The following is a 15256-nucleotide window of genomic DNA, read 5'->3' as shown; positions in this document are numbered from 1 at the left end:
GAGGGATGGATGTATTTGCCATTGAAGCAAAGCCTGCTAGTTCGTCTGCTCTGCTGTTTTCCTCCTTGCCAATCTGTTCTAGTGATCTTTTTTCTGACTAAGTCTTGGTACTTAGCCATCCTGTCATCCTTTGCTTCGTAGTTGCCTGAAATTTGGTTTACCACCAGTTGTGAGTCGCTGTAAACCATTAGCTCGGTGGCCTTAATGTAGAATGCTGATTTGAGACCTGCAAGAAGCGCTTCATACTCTGCTTCGTTGTTTGATGCCGGGAAGCCAAGGTTGACTGCTTGCTCCACAACTAGGCCATCTGGTGAGATGAGGACTATGCCAAGTCCTGCGCCGTGCCGGTTGGATGCTCCATCTATGAAAAGCTTCCACATCTCTCCAACGAATAATTTCCAGCAAGTGGAGGGGTCATATGATGCCGTGGGATCAAGAATGTTACTGGTGTTGTCTTCAAGGTCCATGCTTGCTGTCTGCCCCTCGCTATCTGATTGTACCAAGTCTTTATTTGTTGGTGAGTCTTGGCTTGGTGTAGCATGGTTTGCTTCTTCCTTGCTTTCGTTACTGTGGTCTGCCTTGGGGTCTGACTGAGTATCCTGCACCAGGGATTGCGCTATTCCGGCGTCAATTTCTATCCTTAGTTCAGTTGCGTCAATCAGGTCGACTGGGCAGATATGATGTCTTCTTGGGGTGAATTCTGCAACAAAGTCTGCCAAAGCTTGGGCCTTTATCGCGGTTCTGGGTTGGAACTTGATGTCGAACTGTCCCAACTCTACTGCCCACTTCAAGATTCGCCCAGAAAAGTTCGCCTTCTCAAACAAAGCTTTTAATGGGAAAGCTGTGAGGACGACTATGGTGTGGGCGTGAAAGTAGTGCGACAACTTCCTTGAGGCCATCATCAAGGCTAAGGCCAGTTTTTCCAGTGGCAAGTACCTTGTTTCGGCGCCCAGCAATGTCTTGCTGACATAAAAGATGGGCAGATGTTGGATTCCTTCCGTACGGACCAACACTACGCTAATTGCGTGCTGAGAGACGGCCAGGTACAGGAAGAGTTCTTCTCCAGGTATTGGGGTGACAAGCAGTGGTGGAGAAGGCATGTATTCTTTCAAGTTTTCCGGAGCACGGTCGCATTCTTCGTCCCACTTGAACTTGGCTTTTAATGCTTGAAAAAATGGTCGTAGTCTGTCTGATGACCGGCTAATGAATCGGTTGAGTGCAGCTGCCATGCCGGTGAGATGCTGCACGTCTTTTACTAAGTTAGGCCTCTCCAGATCTTGAATAGCTTTGATCTGGGAGGGGTCTACCTCTATACCCCGGTTGGTCACTAGGAAGCCCAGGAATTTGCCAGATCCTACACCGCACACGCACTTAGATGCATTAAGGCGCAACTTGTGCCTCTTCAGAATCTGGAACATCTCACCTAGGTCCCTTAGATGGTGGTTCTCGTCCTTTCTCTGGACCACTATGTTGTCGATGTAAGCCTCCATTATTCTGCCTAACAGCGGCTCAAACATCTTGGTGACCATTCTCTGGAATGTTGCCCTGCGTTCTTTAGGCCAAAGGGCATGACCTTGTAGCAATACAGTCCTCTTGGAGTTGTAAAGGACGTGACCTCCTGGTCTGGTTCGTACATGGCGATCTGATGGTAGCCTCTGTACGCATCAAGAAAGCTAAGTCGGTTGTGCCCCGCCGTTAGGTCTACTAGTTGATCTATCCGTGGTAGGGGAAAGCTGTCCTTTGGGCATGCTTTGTTGACTGTCTTATAGTCGACGCAGACGCGCCATTTGTCATTCTTCTTTGGCACCACAACGGTGTTGGAAATCCATCTGGGGTAGTGCACCTCTCTGATAGCTCCTGTCTCTACCAGATTTCCCACTTCTTCTGCCACTATCTCGGCGTGGTGGAGTGCCGATCTGCGAGTGCGCTGAATGATTGGTCTGGCGGATGGGTGGACATTGAGTTGGTGACAGATGAAGTTTGGATCAATGCCTAGCATGTCGTAGGGTGTCCAGGCGAACACTTCGATGTTAGAGGTCAAGAATTCCAAGACCTCTAATATTTCAGTGCTGGACAACGACGAACCGAGCAAAAAGAACTTATCCGGGTTCTTTTCATCTATTCTTACTTCTATCAAGTCTTCCACCGCTTTCTGATCAGCTGCTTTGCTGACATCTGTAAACAGTTCATTGCTCTCAGGTTCTTCCACCGAATGAACATATCCCTTGGCAGTGCGGCTGCCATTAACCGTGACAAAGCATTGCTTGGACATAATTTGGTCTCCAAAGAACTCTTCAATTACCCCGGTTTCGTTGGGGAATCACATTTCTTGATGGTAGGATGAAGCTACCGCTCGTATGGCATGCATCCATGTTCTTCCCAAGATTATATTGTAAGTGGAAGGGACCTTCAACACCCAAAATTTCACTTGTTTTGTCACGCTTCCTACCCTGACTGGAAGGATAATCTTGCCGACTGGCCACTCTGGCATTAAGTTGAATCCGATCAGGGGGGATACAGCTGGTGCCAAGTCTTTATCCTCCAATTTCAGTTGTTTGAAGGTATTGTAGTACATTATCTCACATGAGCTCCCTTGGTCAATCAAAATCCGCTTGACGTCAAAATCCTTGACTCGGAGAGTGACGACCAGTGCATCATTGTGAGGGCAGTATATCCTTGCCAAGTCTCTATCTGAAAAAGATATGACGTTCGTGGCTTCTATTTTTCCCTTTTTAATGGTGGGCTGCGCACTTAATACCTCCTTTAAGTGCTCAGTCTTCTTTATTATGCCCCTGAGCTCACATACTCGCTCAGGCTCTGATACCCCATGTATTACGTTTATCACGTCTTGAGGTGGGCGTCGTTCGGTGTTCTGTTTGGGTGGTCATGGTTTTGGGGGGTTGGCTGCGTCCCTCTTTCTATGTACCAGTCTAAGTGACCTGCTGCCACTAACTCCTCTAGATGCTGTCTTAACGGCATGCAGTTTTTAGTGCGGTGCCCCTTTTTTTTATGGAAGGTGCACCGAGATCTTTCGTCGTAGTCCTTCTGTGCCTCTCCCAATTTAGCTGGCCATTTGACGAAAGGTTTATCGCGTATCTCACTGAGAATTTGGTAGATTGGTTTCTTGAATACCGTGGTAATGGCAGTGCGGACTCTCAACCATCTTTTATCTCGGTCCTCTTCGTTGTCTCGCCTGCCTCATCTTGTTTTGACGTTCTACCGTATTGACCTTTGCTGTAGTCTTCTTATCTGGTGTTGCTGTTGCACCAGATTTTGCTTTGGCACGAGCGCCATCCTCCTCCACCCGAATATGTTGGTGCACTCTCTCCATCAAGGCTTCCATCGTGAGGAGTGGAGTCATTGTAATCGAATCCCTCAATCTATTTTCGACTGGAAGTCCTCTTTTGTATTGTGCGATGGCGAGATTGGTGGGGTAGTCCCCTATCTAGTTGAACGTCTCCCAGTAGCGACTGTTGCAGGACCTCAGTGTTTCTTTGTCGCCCATGTCAATGGAGAGTAGCTGATCAATCTCCACTGGCGTCTTGGTGTTCGTTCTGAATCTTGTCACGAACGCCTCCGCTAATTGCGCCCAGGAGGCTATGCTGCCTTCTGGTAGCCTTTTGAACCAGGTTAAACCTAGGTCACCAAGGTTGGATGGGAATAGGATGCACATCAAAGCTTCATTCCGCCAGTATACCGCCATGACCTGGCGAAAGTGGCTTAGGTGCATGTAAGGGTCTGTCTTCCCTTCGTACGTGGTAAATTTAGGTTGGATGAAGCCTGAGGGTAATGGTGCGTTCTCAATCGCCGGAACGAACGACGAGCTATGTAGTCTTGCCAACGCTTTATCTGTTGGTTCGTAGGCAAGGTGCGGTATTGGCATTCCAACCTCGACGCTTCCATGCATCCGAGGAGCCAACCGCTGAAAGGCTGAAATTCTGTGCGGGTTGCGTGCCCTGGCATCCTCCTTCTGTCACGCCCTTTCTTCAAGCACAGTTCGTAAGTCGGACGATCTAGGCAACTCCGTTTGCCTGGATGATGTTTGGTGCGTATGTGAGGGCTGATAGGTACTTCCCTCAGTGTAAGACCTCAATGATCTCGTTCTCTCAGACCTGGAGTAACGAGTTCTGGAGGTCCTTGATTGAGTGTCGCTTGTCCTGAGGCTTCTACTCTCTGCTTGTGATGGCGTGGTATGCCTACCATGATCTTCTGAGTGGCGAGGAGGCGTATTGCCTTTGCGCCCCTCTCCTGTCGCCACCCCTTTTCCCTTGATCTGGCGCTTCACGGCCTCCATGTCCGCCGTCATCTTCCTTATTAGTTCATCTTGCTCTTTTACACGATCCTCCAGAGCTTGAGGGTAGATTCTTTTCCTTTGCCTTTCAGGACTTTGTGAGCGAGAGCGACGGAGGCTGTTGTTCCGCCTCCTCCTTGCATCCCTTCGGGGATTCTGTCGCTGGGGCTCTAAGTCCGCCATGGGAGGGATAGAGGGCAATCCTTCACACCTCCCACCCCCCTCTGGGGTTTGTCCATCAACGGCGAACTGCGGCAGATCTTCGTTGTGCGCCATTCAATTAGCGAGGGAAACTTGATCAAGAGGTTTTGTTCTTTGTCTGGTATTCCCACAGACGGCGCCAATTGTACGGGAAAGAAATAAACTTTCTCGTATAATCTTGTTGATCAAGTCTACGCTCCTCCATACGTCGTTGCTTTACTCCCTGAAAACAAAAACGTGAGCTAGCCGGCGGGTGTGTGCCGGATAGCTCTCCGATGCCTAAGTCAGCAAAAATAGACAAATAGACAAAGCTCTGTGTATTCGAGAATCAAAGTTGTGTTACCTCTCCATAGGTGATGTTATGAGCTTTTATAGGTTCTACGTGGCACAATCCTCGTAGGACTCTTACTCCTCCATGTAGAGTCCTCCTAGGAATCACATTCCTGAAAGATAATATTTATCCTTCAACACCCCCCTCACTGCTTAAACCAAGTGAGATGGTTTTACCTAGGTCGGATATTAATACGACCGGGATAATGTGGCCATGCTAAAGCCGCAGACTAGACCGAGCTTCATCTAGCTCGGTTCTTCCTTTTGCAGGGTGTACCTCGGTTCGACGTACTCCAACCAGGCTATTGAGATCATGCTAACCATACTGAGCTAGGACCAAATTAACCCATAGCATGGTTCTGAGGAAGGCTTAACATACTTTGGATCAATATGGTATGACTGGGCTAATTGTTACCGCGCCAACCGTGGTGACCGAGCTAGCCACCAAGCTCTTTCGGACCGGGCTAACTGCAAGGCTCCTCTGGACCGGGATAACAATAAGGCGTTCTCAGGACCGGGCTAACTCCAAGCCCCTGTTTATCCAACCCTTCTTACCGTGGCCCAATGAATGGCCCATTACCCAGCTCGGCCTAATTTATATATAAATTACCCTCTCACTAACAATGATAATACCATTGAGTGGGCAGCTTGGGCATATTTGTTATATTTGTTAGGTTGTACCTTATTTGCAGACAAGACTGGCATACATGTTCCGGTAGTGTATTTGTCTTTTTTATGGATTTGCGATCGGTTGCTTCTTATGCTTGGGGTGCAGCCGCATTGGCTTTTTTATACCGGCAATTGGGTACTGCCACAAGGTATGCCGTGAAACAGATGACGGGATACATGTGATTGCTGGAAGCTTGGATTTACGAGCATTTTGATGGTGCTAGACCCCACCCCAATTTGGACTATAAAGAAGATCAGCCTCATGTTTTTCGTTGGATTTCTCGCACCCAATCTGGTTCGTCAACGTCTATTTTACAAAGGTTGCGAGAGGACCTCGAACAGATTAGAGGCCCATGACATAAGTGTCAATCTTAACTCCGTGTATGTACATATCACTTGTTATTATTCAACTTAATTCATAACTTACATACAAATATTTTGCTGTTGTAAGTTATTTGACTGTTATGTCTTGTTTTTTTATAATTTTTTATTCATAGGTCAAATGTGTCCATTATGTAGATCTCATGACATTTGATTTGATCATCTAATGAAAGTTCAAATGGTCTCCTAGTGCCTAATTGCTAAGTTGTCTATTATTTTCATGTATTGGTGGGTTTCTGTGGACGCATTATGGAACTTAAACCGATGATTTAATTTTTAAATCATTTAATATATAAGACTTATCAAGTGATATATTTTTATACAAAATTACGTTGATTGGATAAAAATAATCACTTGATCAGATCACATTTGTATGTACATATTACTTGCTATTATTCAACCTAATTCATAACTTATGCATAAATTTTTTACTGTTGTAGGTTATTTGGGATCCATACCATGATAAGCATATTGAGCATCCTTTTTCTGATGTTGCTTACTATAGTGGATGCTTAAAATGTATGCACATTGTTGAACCATACCATCCAGATAGGGTGTTGAGACAGTTTGGTAGGGTGCAAACTATTCCCTCACCTCTGCTTGGTCTAGTTCAAGCCTCTAGAGGATCCACTGCAAAACAGTACAGCGTTGCCTATAAATACATAGATACGATTTGGGAGAGTTGGGAAAATCACTTGTTATCTGAGACAGCGTGTAGTGTTCTAGTCTTACATCCATGGGATTGTGTGCTAGGTTACTTGGACTGGTTTACTTCCATTTCACATGTGCAAGTTCAAAACCTGACACATTGTTTTAAATATAACCCACGCACTGAGACATTAGCTGATTATCGTCAACTTCAATCTGTATGTCAATTTTTACCATTTTCATTTTCATATATATTTTGTTAAAGGCAATTGTTAAGTTTTATTTTCTTGTTTGCAACGTATTGACAGTGCCTTGAGCATTTCACGTTCAATGCTTGAAATCGGATACAATGAAGCAGCTCCCACCTAAGATATGTTATGCAATGCTATGAAGAAGATAACACAAGTCTTGGAGGGCCAACATTCTACTGAAGAACATGCACCATCAGAGAACTTGGTGAACACTCGTCACAAGAATCATGGAGCAATGTCTTAGACTTTAGTATTTGTTAGGTTCAAATGTTTTAAATGTGTATTTTGAAATCTTAGTCTCAAACATATGTTAGAATTTTTGATGGTGTTAGACACAAGTATAACAAAGGTCAGATAACACTTTAGTATATGTCAGTTTGTCTGAGAAATATTTTTAGCATACATTTTGATGGTGGTTTGTATATGACACAAGTATGAGCTAGGCTTGCATATGACTTTACCATACCGTTTTGGGCACTCAATGAATTATTTTGATGGTTTAGTAATGATATTGAAGTCAATGAATTTGTTTGGAATTGGTTTGATGGTTTGAATTGGTTTGATAATTTGTTTGTTTGAAATATTGGTTTGTTTATTGCTTTATGGTCATCACTGAATAAACAAATCTGGACTAATGAATAAACATGAATTTTATGTGTATCACTGACTAACCGAACAAATCCTTCTCGTTCAGCACTGTAAAACCGAATCAAAATGACTCACTCAACACCGTAATGTCGAACAGGTAGTCTTCGTTTAGCACTATAATGCTGAACATATATGGTTTTTTTTAGTACTGTAGTGCTGAACATATTTGCTTACTGTCTCAATCATAGTTGTTGGCCTACTTATTTCAGTACTGTAGAACTGAATAAAAACAATTTGTTCAGCACTGTATGGCCGAACAAATATATTTTGTTCAGAATTGTTTTGTCGAATAAAATTGATCCTGTCAGCACTGTATGTCCGAACAAAATTTGTTCACCACTGTGTAACTTGAATCCATTCCAATTCACTTTTTTCGTCAACTTCAATTCATTATAACACAGACAATAACATTCATTTCAATTCACTATTTACCATTCCAATTCATTAGAACAAAGAAAATAACATGAATTAAATCCATTCAAGATACATAACTTAAATCCATTCCAATTCACTCTTTTCCATTCTACATTAGTATAACAAAGAAAATTACATAACTTAAATCCATTCTAATTCGATTTCCTAGCTTACTCGTATGACATTAGTCCTCATCCAGGTCTACTGTTTCGATTGTGGCTATGTCTAGACTGATGAGTGATTTGAAATGTTGTACTCTAGAACTGTATGCAACCTCCCAGCCTACTGCACAAGGGTCATGGTACCTCTGCCAGTTAGTTGCTATGGGTGGAATGGGATGACCAGGCCCTAAAATGAGCTACAAAAAAAAAAAATTAAAAAATATTAGAATGTACAAAAATGTTGTCCTTATTAAAAAATGTTGTCGTTTGAATGTACAAAAATATTAGAAACCAATACTTGAACAAAATGGTTGTTGTTGACAAAGCCAATACATATCTCTTTGCAAGAGGTAACAGACATCGGTATTGACCTAAGAGGGAGGGATGTCAAACATTGTTACATGGACAAGTGGACCAAAACGACTTGGTAGAAAGACGATACAAGATGACCCATGTCAGGCATCGTTATCCACCGGTCTAACCCAGGGTTTGGTTCAAAATATGCCAAGATATTGGTAAGGTCATCGATTATCTCTTATGATCCAAATAATTTCTTGTAATGGTCACTATGCGCATGCAACTCTTTAAGTAAATCTTTTCTCACTTGTAACCATCCTTCTTTTCCAAAACCCATCAAACCAGCAATAGCTCGGAACCCACAATTGCCATCTGTTGCGACATCCTTAACTATTTAATATATCGTCTCAATTCTGAAGGGAATGCCTCTAAAAAGCAATTTGGATTCAATGATCGAAATCAGTGAACCTATCACAGCCCAATGCTAATGTTAGACAATAAAGTAGATAACATGACACAATTATATACCTCACTAGTAAACCACGTACCTTTTCTATCTTCTTTATTTTCACCTTTTTTGTTATTACACTCGCCTTGGGAATGACTCCGGGTGAATAACTATTTTGTGCTGAAGCAACTATTTCAAACGCAGATGGCTCACAATGTGTAGAGGTCTCAATCTTCAATTTTGGCCGAATTCGCGGATTAGACTTCACTTCCAGCTCAATAAAAAATGTACAATCAGGTTTGGCTAACTCTCTCAATTTTTGTAACAAAAACCTCTTCACATTTGGATCCACCTTCTTGAATTGTTTGGCAAACAATTCTGACTCAGGTGTACAAGTCCACTCTTCACTTACAATGTGTGGGGTACTCAACATATCAAGCTTAGTCCAATATGAATAAACCGAAGTGAGGGGAATTGGTCGATTTTCCCTCATGTAATTTGTTATCTCATGTGCACATGGCAAACCATGAGTACGTTAAACGACACATCCACATATAGTAATATCAATACCAATAGAAGATGCTCATTTAGACTCTGCGAATATGATCTCTAATTGAGACATTACCACGAAGCTCCTTAAACTACGCATGTTTGAAATCATGTTGCACAACTATCTTACTTTTCTCAAATGATGATTTTATTTCACTAGGTTGCAACTCAAGTAAATTGTATATCCTTGTCCAATTCGACTCAAAATTTCCTTAACTTGATCCAAGATATCTTTTAAGTTTTGCATGTGAACTCTCAACCCTATACATGAAAATAAACAGTTATAAAAATAATATTACAAAAAACTGAACAACTAATAAATTTAAATGTTCGTATTTACCTATTTGTTGTAGAATTTTCAAAGTGCATAAATGTGTCAGTTCAAGCAGCCACAAATTTTGACTTGTATGTATCCAACCAAGATGAGGTAACATAATAAAGTGCATCTTGATAAGTATTGAACTCACTATATAACAAAGACAGTCGTTGCATGCATACTTCTTCAGACGATGACATAACCAACATATTCCAACTCATTATAAACATTTCCCATTTATCTTTTGTCTCAAACATCTTTTTGCAATTAGCAAGCACATTTTTACCAATATGCCATCTACACAACAAATTTGTAGTTCTAGGAAAGACCGTACATATGGCATTCATAAGGGCCAATTCTCTATTTGTGACAATAACAGAAGGAAGAGTATTTTCATCTATGACACTACGCAAAATACCAAGTGCCCATGTGTAGTTATCCTCCTTCTCATACTGGAGGTATGCAAATGCAACTGAAAAGGTCATGTCTGTCGATATCACACCTACAATCTCCAGAACAGGCAACCGATATCGATTGGTCTTGTAAGTACAATCCATCAACAATAATTTTGGAAATGCACATAACAAATTCAAACTAGCAGGATGTGTAAAGAACAAATCAGTCACTGTCTCAGTATCTGCACAGCTCTTATGCCACTCAATGTACTTGTTCACCGCTAACTGACCTAATAGTTGTTGCATTTGAGATCTCCCAGCTTTCTCAGCAACTTTATACTTATGACGTGCATTGTAAATTGTCTTCATTGCGGAAGCAGTTGCATCCTCACATTGTTTCAATGTAACCAATATCTCACTAGGCCGTACTATACTCTTCGACACGTCTACCAACAAAGAGGTTTCCTCATGTGACAACCTTCCAGCATAAGAATGACCCTCAAAATATTCTGCAGTAGGATGATTATGCACACCAGAATCAACCATCAAGATCTAGTCATCATTTGTGGCTAATTTTTTGCCCTTCAATAAAAAAAGACATTCACATTTTTTTTGTACCAGTCAGTCTTGCTTTTTTTGTCTTAGGCTTGTTGTTTTTTCGAGTGTCCCTATAAGATCTACTCCTCTCACAAGCTAAGCTAAGTCTTGGCTTCCTACCACGAATACCACCTCCATCTGATTTCTACACGACAATAACGAATCCATTTCTTCTTCCAACTTGACGTGCCCATCAAATTAACTCATCTCAACTTTTGAATATTTGAAATAAATTAATTAAATTAACCAATTATTGCACATAAAAAAGGTACATTATTTGTAAAATAATCAAAGAATCACCTCATGAGTAACAAATTCGTTACTATAATCCATTACAACTTCTGAATCAACCTTACTACCTCTAGTCGAAGCATCACCCTGAAAACACATGTGAATGTAATTTCAAAATTGAAAAAATGATGTTCATTTCAACAGTCCTGAAACTAATGATTTTGTTCAGTTTAACAATGCCAAAAATAAAGATGATATTTGGTTAACAGTACTGACTATCTGCATTAATGTTCGGAACCTATGTATTGAACGAAAGGATTATGTTCAGTACTGTATTATTGAACATAATCCTAACAGTGGGCAAACCAGTACCGAACAATTCGAACAAAACAAGAACGACTAAAAATGACCGAGAATGTTAATACAAGACAGATAAACTTACCAATGGAACGCTGGTCTCATTAGAATTGTTGTCCTCATCCTCCATTACTCTATACAGTGAAATAAGTGATGAAGTATACGTTATACTTGAAGCAAAACTTTCAAGTTCAATAGGGTTGATAATAATGATGAAGATGACATATTCAGGGTTTAAGATGATTATGAAAAATAATAGATTTAGGGTTTATGTTGGTTGGTTATAAAAAGTAATAGATTTAGAGTTTACAAACATGAAATACGTATAGTTGGAGTTGGAAGTGGAGGTGGAGGTGGGGGTGGGTGTCAAATATTATAGAGTTTTAGTTCTTATTTGATAGGTGAGTGTTCTATTGAATAATATCTTTTAATGTAATTTTACTTTAGGGTATAATTGTAATAAAAAAAATTATAAAATGGGGTGTCTATAGAATTTTGGTAAGTGCTAATATCAGCACTCTTCTTTTAACTATTCAAAAGTAGTTGTTCAATTTTTTATTTTTTGTGTTTTGTTTTCATATTTTAGTCAATTTTTTTTAGATACACCTAATCTAAATTACTTAAAAAATAAAATATTTGTGAACAAATATAAAAAAAATCAATAAATACAAAAGCATACTTTACTTTGGTATTTTATTGATTTTTTGAGTAGTGCTATTCTAGCCAAAAGATTAGACATTTTTTAATGGAGCAATTTGTCTCTAGTTGGGACTAGTTGGGCCTCCATAGGCCCACCATGGAGCCCACATCGATGATCTTGAATATGTAAGGTTTATTGAGCATTTCATCCCTATAAAAAAGTACGTTGGTCAGATATCAATAGTTACTTAATTATATCACATTTGTGTCAATAATTTATTTTTAAAATCATAGTGACCGTTGATACAAATTTGATTTGATCAAGTGGTTATCAATATCCGATTAGCGTGATTTTTTTGTAGGGATAAAGTACTCACAAGTTTTAAATATTGAACGGTTCAGATTATCGAAGTGGACTCTGTGGTTGGTCTGCGAAGCCCAACAATATGCTTGTAGACCGCCCGAACTCCGTTTCGCGCGTGAGAGCGCGAATTGTAGTTCTAGCTACTACAGTTCGAGCTCCTATCATGGTTCTGAATCTAATCTCACAAAGTGCAATGTAAGACTGATAAATCACCAAAGAGTCCAAATTTGGCAAATCATTTTGAAAAATCAGATTTTGAATCAAAAAGCACCAAACATGGACTGTTTTGCCAGATTTCAGAATCGCCACCTAAATATTTTATTTTGGGAAATTTAGGAAACCCTGACTCGTGCCACATGCCATGTGTCCTTCATCACCAAAGTTGCCTCGGCTCGGGAACTTGGGTACGAGAGGGGAAGGTCCTGAAATGAGCATCCCTGCTCGCCCGATCAAAGATCGGCCTCTACTAACATGATATGTTGTTTTTGAAAACATGTGTTCTTATTCTGATTTATTAGCTAGCTTACTATGTGATACGCACAGCATACAAGTATAGACTAAATCACTCGATTTGGAACAAAACATCTCATGTTTGTTTTTTGAAAATGGTTTGAAAGTGCTACTCGCAAGTAGGCTAAGACACGGATTTGCCACTCTCAAGTGGGCTTAGAAAACGACATGATTTTGCCACTCCGCAAAGTGGGCTTAAAACGCACATTTTGATGAATTGTTCCAATTCAAGCAATAAAGCCTTCATCCACAGGCATTCATATAGTTAAGCACTTAAGCAGATAGCCTCATGGCAAGCATGTTGTCATGTCAACATACACATTTCATGCAGTATGCTAAAGCGTAAAAGCTTACCTAGTAATCTAAGCCAAAACAGAAACCGATTAGAAATCAATGCATGATCCTAATTATACAAGATGCCTAATGCAACGCATGCAAAATGCAACTAAGATAGGCTTGGCTATTCTAAGATGTCATGTGAATGCAACTTAATAACATGTATTCAAATACGTATGGAAATACAATGCAGTTTGTATGATGCGTCGAACCCGGTGCATGTAAGACAAATGAATGATGCACACATGCAAAGCATAAGGATGCTAGTTGAAATATGCCCTAAACTAACCATCGAAAGCTGATAAGTAAAAGGGAGAAAGAAATGGGGGTTGGAAGACATGCATCACACACACGTACGCTTATTACAACAATATACCCTCTTGACGGAGGGTCCGAAGAGAAGCTAAGCTAATCTAAGCTAAGCTAAGCAACTAATCTAATTAAGCTAATTAGACTAGTTATTACACAACAAATTGAATAACTAGCTACAACTAATTATTACATCACAAATCGAATAACTAGCTACAACTAATTATTACATTACTTGATGAATTAAACAAATTAATTAAGTTACAGAAACATGCTAATTAACAAGTAAGCATTAAACTACACTACTCAGCTTTGTTTTGAAAAGTTGAACAATGCATGCACTTGGTTTCTCGCTTGGAAATCCATTACTGTGCCCTGAATTGCCTCTGTTTGCATTTGATTTGATCTCTGAGAAGTGCACAAACTTCCAAAATGCTTCTGCTCCAACATGGGGACCTCCTGGAGGGCTACCGACTAGAAAAGGGTGGTGTAGACCACCTAAACATGCTGCAGACCAGAAAAAGTGGCCGGCCAGCTAGTTTTTCTGGTCTGCCGACCAGAAATTCTGCCCAACTCCATTTTTGCTTCAACAGAGAACAAGAAGGGGCACAGCAGTGTATTTGCAAGGTATGTGTGCACAACCACCCTCCCTATAATTTCTCATGCTTAAGGGAGTGCGGTACTCGACCCTCGGGCCATCAACTGAGCATCGCAATGCGCGATGGCCAAGAAACCAAGTTTGCACAATTCAATTCAATGTCAATGAATGCACAAATAATATATAAGGGCCTTAACCTCTATCATGCATGATCAAGAGGGTCGGCGACCGAGAAATGAGGCACGTTTCATCACTTCAAGTGTGAAACGTCCCTTGGTTCTCGTGTTTGGATTAACGTTCAATCCAAACACAATGCAATGCGACAACATTCCAAACAACATGCAAACAACGTAAGCATGGCAAGTTAGAGTCCTTAAGCATGAAAGCTAGTGAAGGATGCAACACAAGGGCTATGTAATGCAATGCTCAATTGACCAAACCATCCTCAAATTGACTTCATGCATGCCAAAACAAAGGCCTAAGCATGCTGGAATTGAAACTCAATGGATTAAACAAACATGCATATATGTTAGGCCACAAACAAGGCACAATGCTCAACTCTCAAACACAATTAAAGAGTGATATGCATGAGAATATGACAATGCTATATGCTCTGAAAACAAGTATTAAATGATGCCAAATCACCCAAATAGCTCAAAGATAGCATGTCAAGAAGCTTGAAACACAAGGCTACTAAAGGGGACTATACAAGAGGCATGCAATACGTGGCATAAATGATAGAACCAACCATAGACAGAGCTAAAATAGGTCAAAACAAAGACCAAAACATGCTGAGATAGGATCTCAAAAGTCTAGGCATGCATGCATACAAGTTAGGCCATAAGTGAGGCACAAAGGCATAACCCTTAAAAGTACTCAAAGAGTGAAAGAAGTGAGAACATGGCAATGCTATATGCTCTGAAATAACATGTTAAATGATGCCACGGCAAGCAAACATCTCAAACAAAGCATGCTAGAGGCATCAAAACACAAGGCCAGTCAAGCCCATTGCACTACAGCTATGCATTACATAAACCATATGGCCAAGACAACCTAAAATAGTCCTAGAGCATGTCAAATCAAGGCTAAAACATGCACAAAACAAGCTAGCATGGTAAGCCAAAACATCAAGTAAGCTAGGCCAATAAAGGGGATTACACTACAAGTGTAAAAAGCAAATGGGGGATGCTCTAACCAATAAAAAACAAAGTTGTATCATGGTAAAATAACACCAAAAATACACTGAAATGGTAGCCCAAAAGCTTAGGCAAGATGGCATACACATTGGCTCATATTTAAGGCACAAAGCACAACCT

The sequence above is a fragment of the Camellia sinensis genome, chromosome 4 (genome assembly GCF_055761805.1).
Source record: "Camellia sinensis isolate YWXY chromosome 4, ASM5576180v1, whole genome shotgun sequence".
Classification (NCBI taxonomy): domain Eukaryota; kingdom Viridiplantae; phylum Streptophyta; class Magnoliopsida; order Ericales; family Theaceae; genus Camellia; species Camellia sinensis.
Note: the sequence above shows the minus strand (reverse complement) of the source record.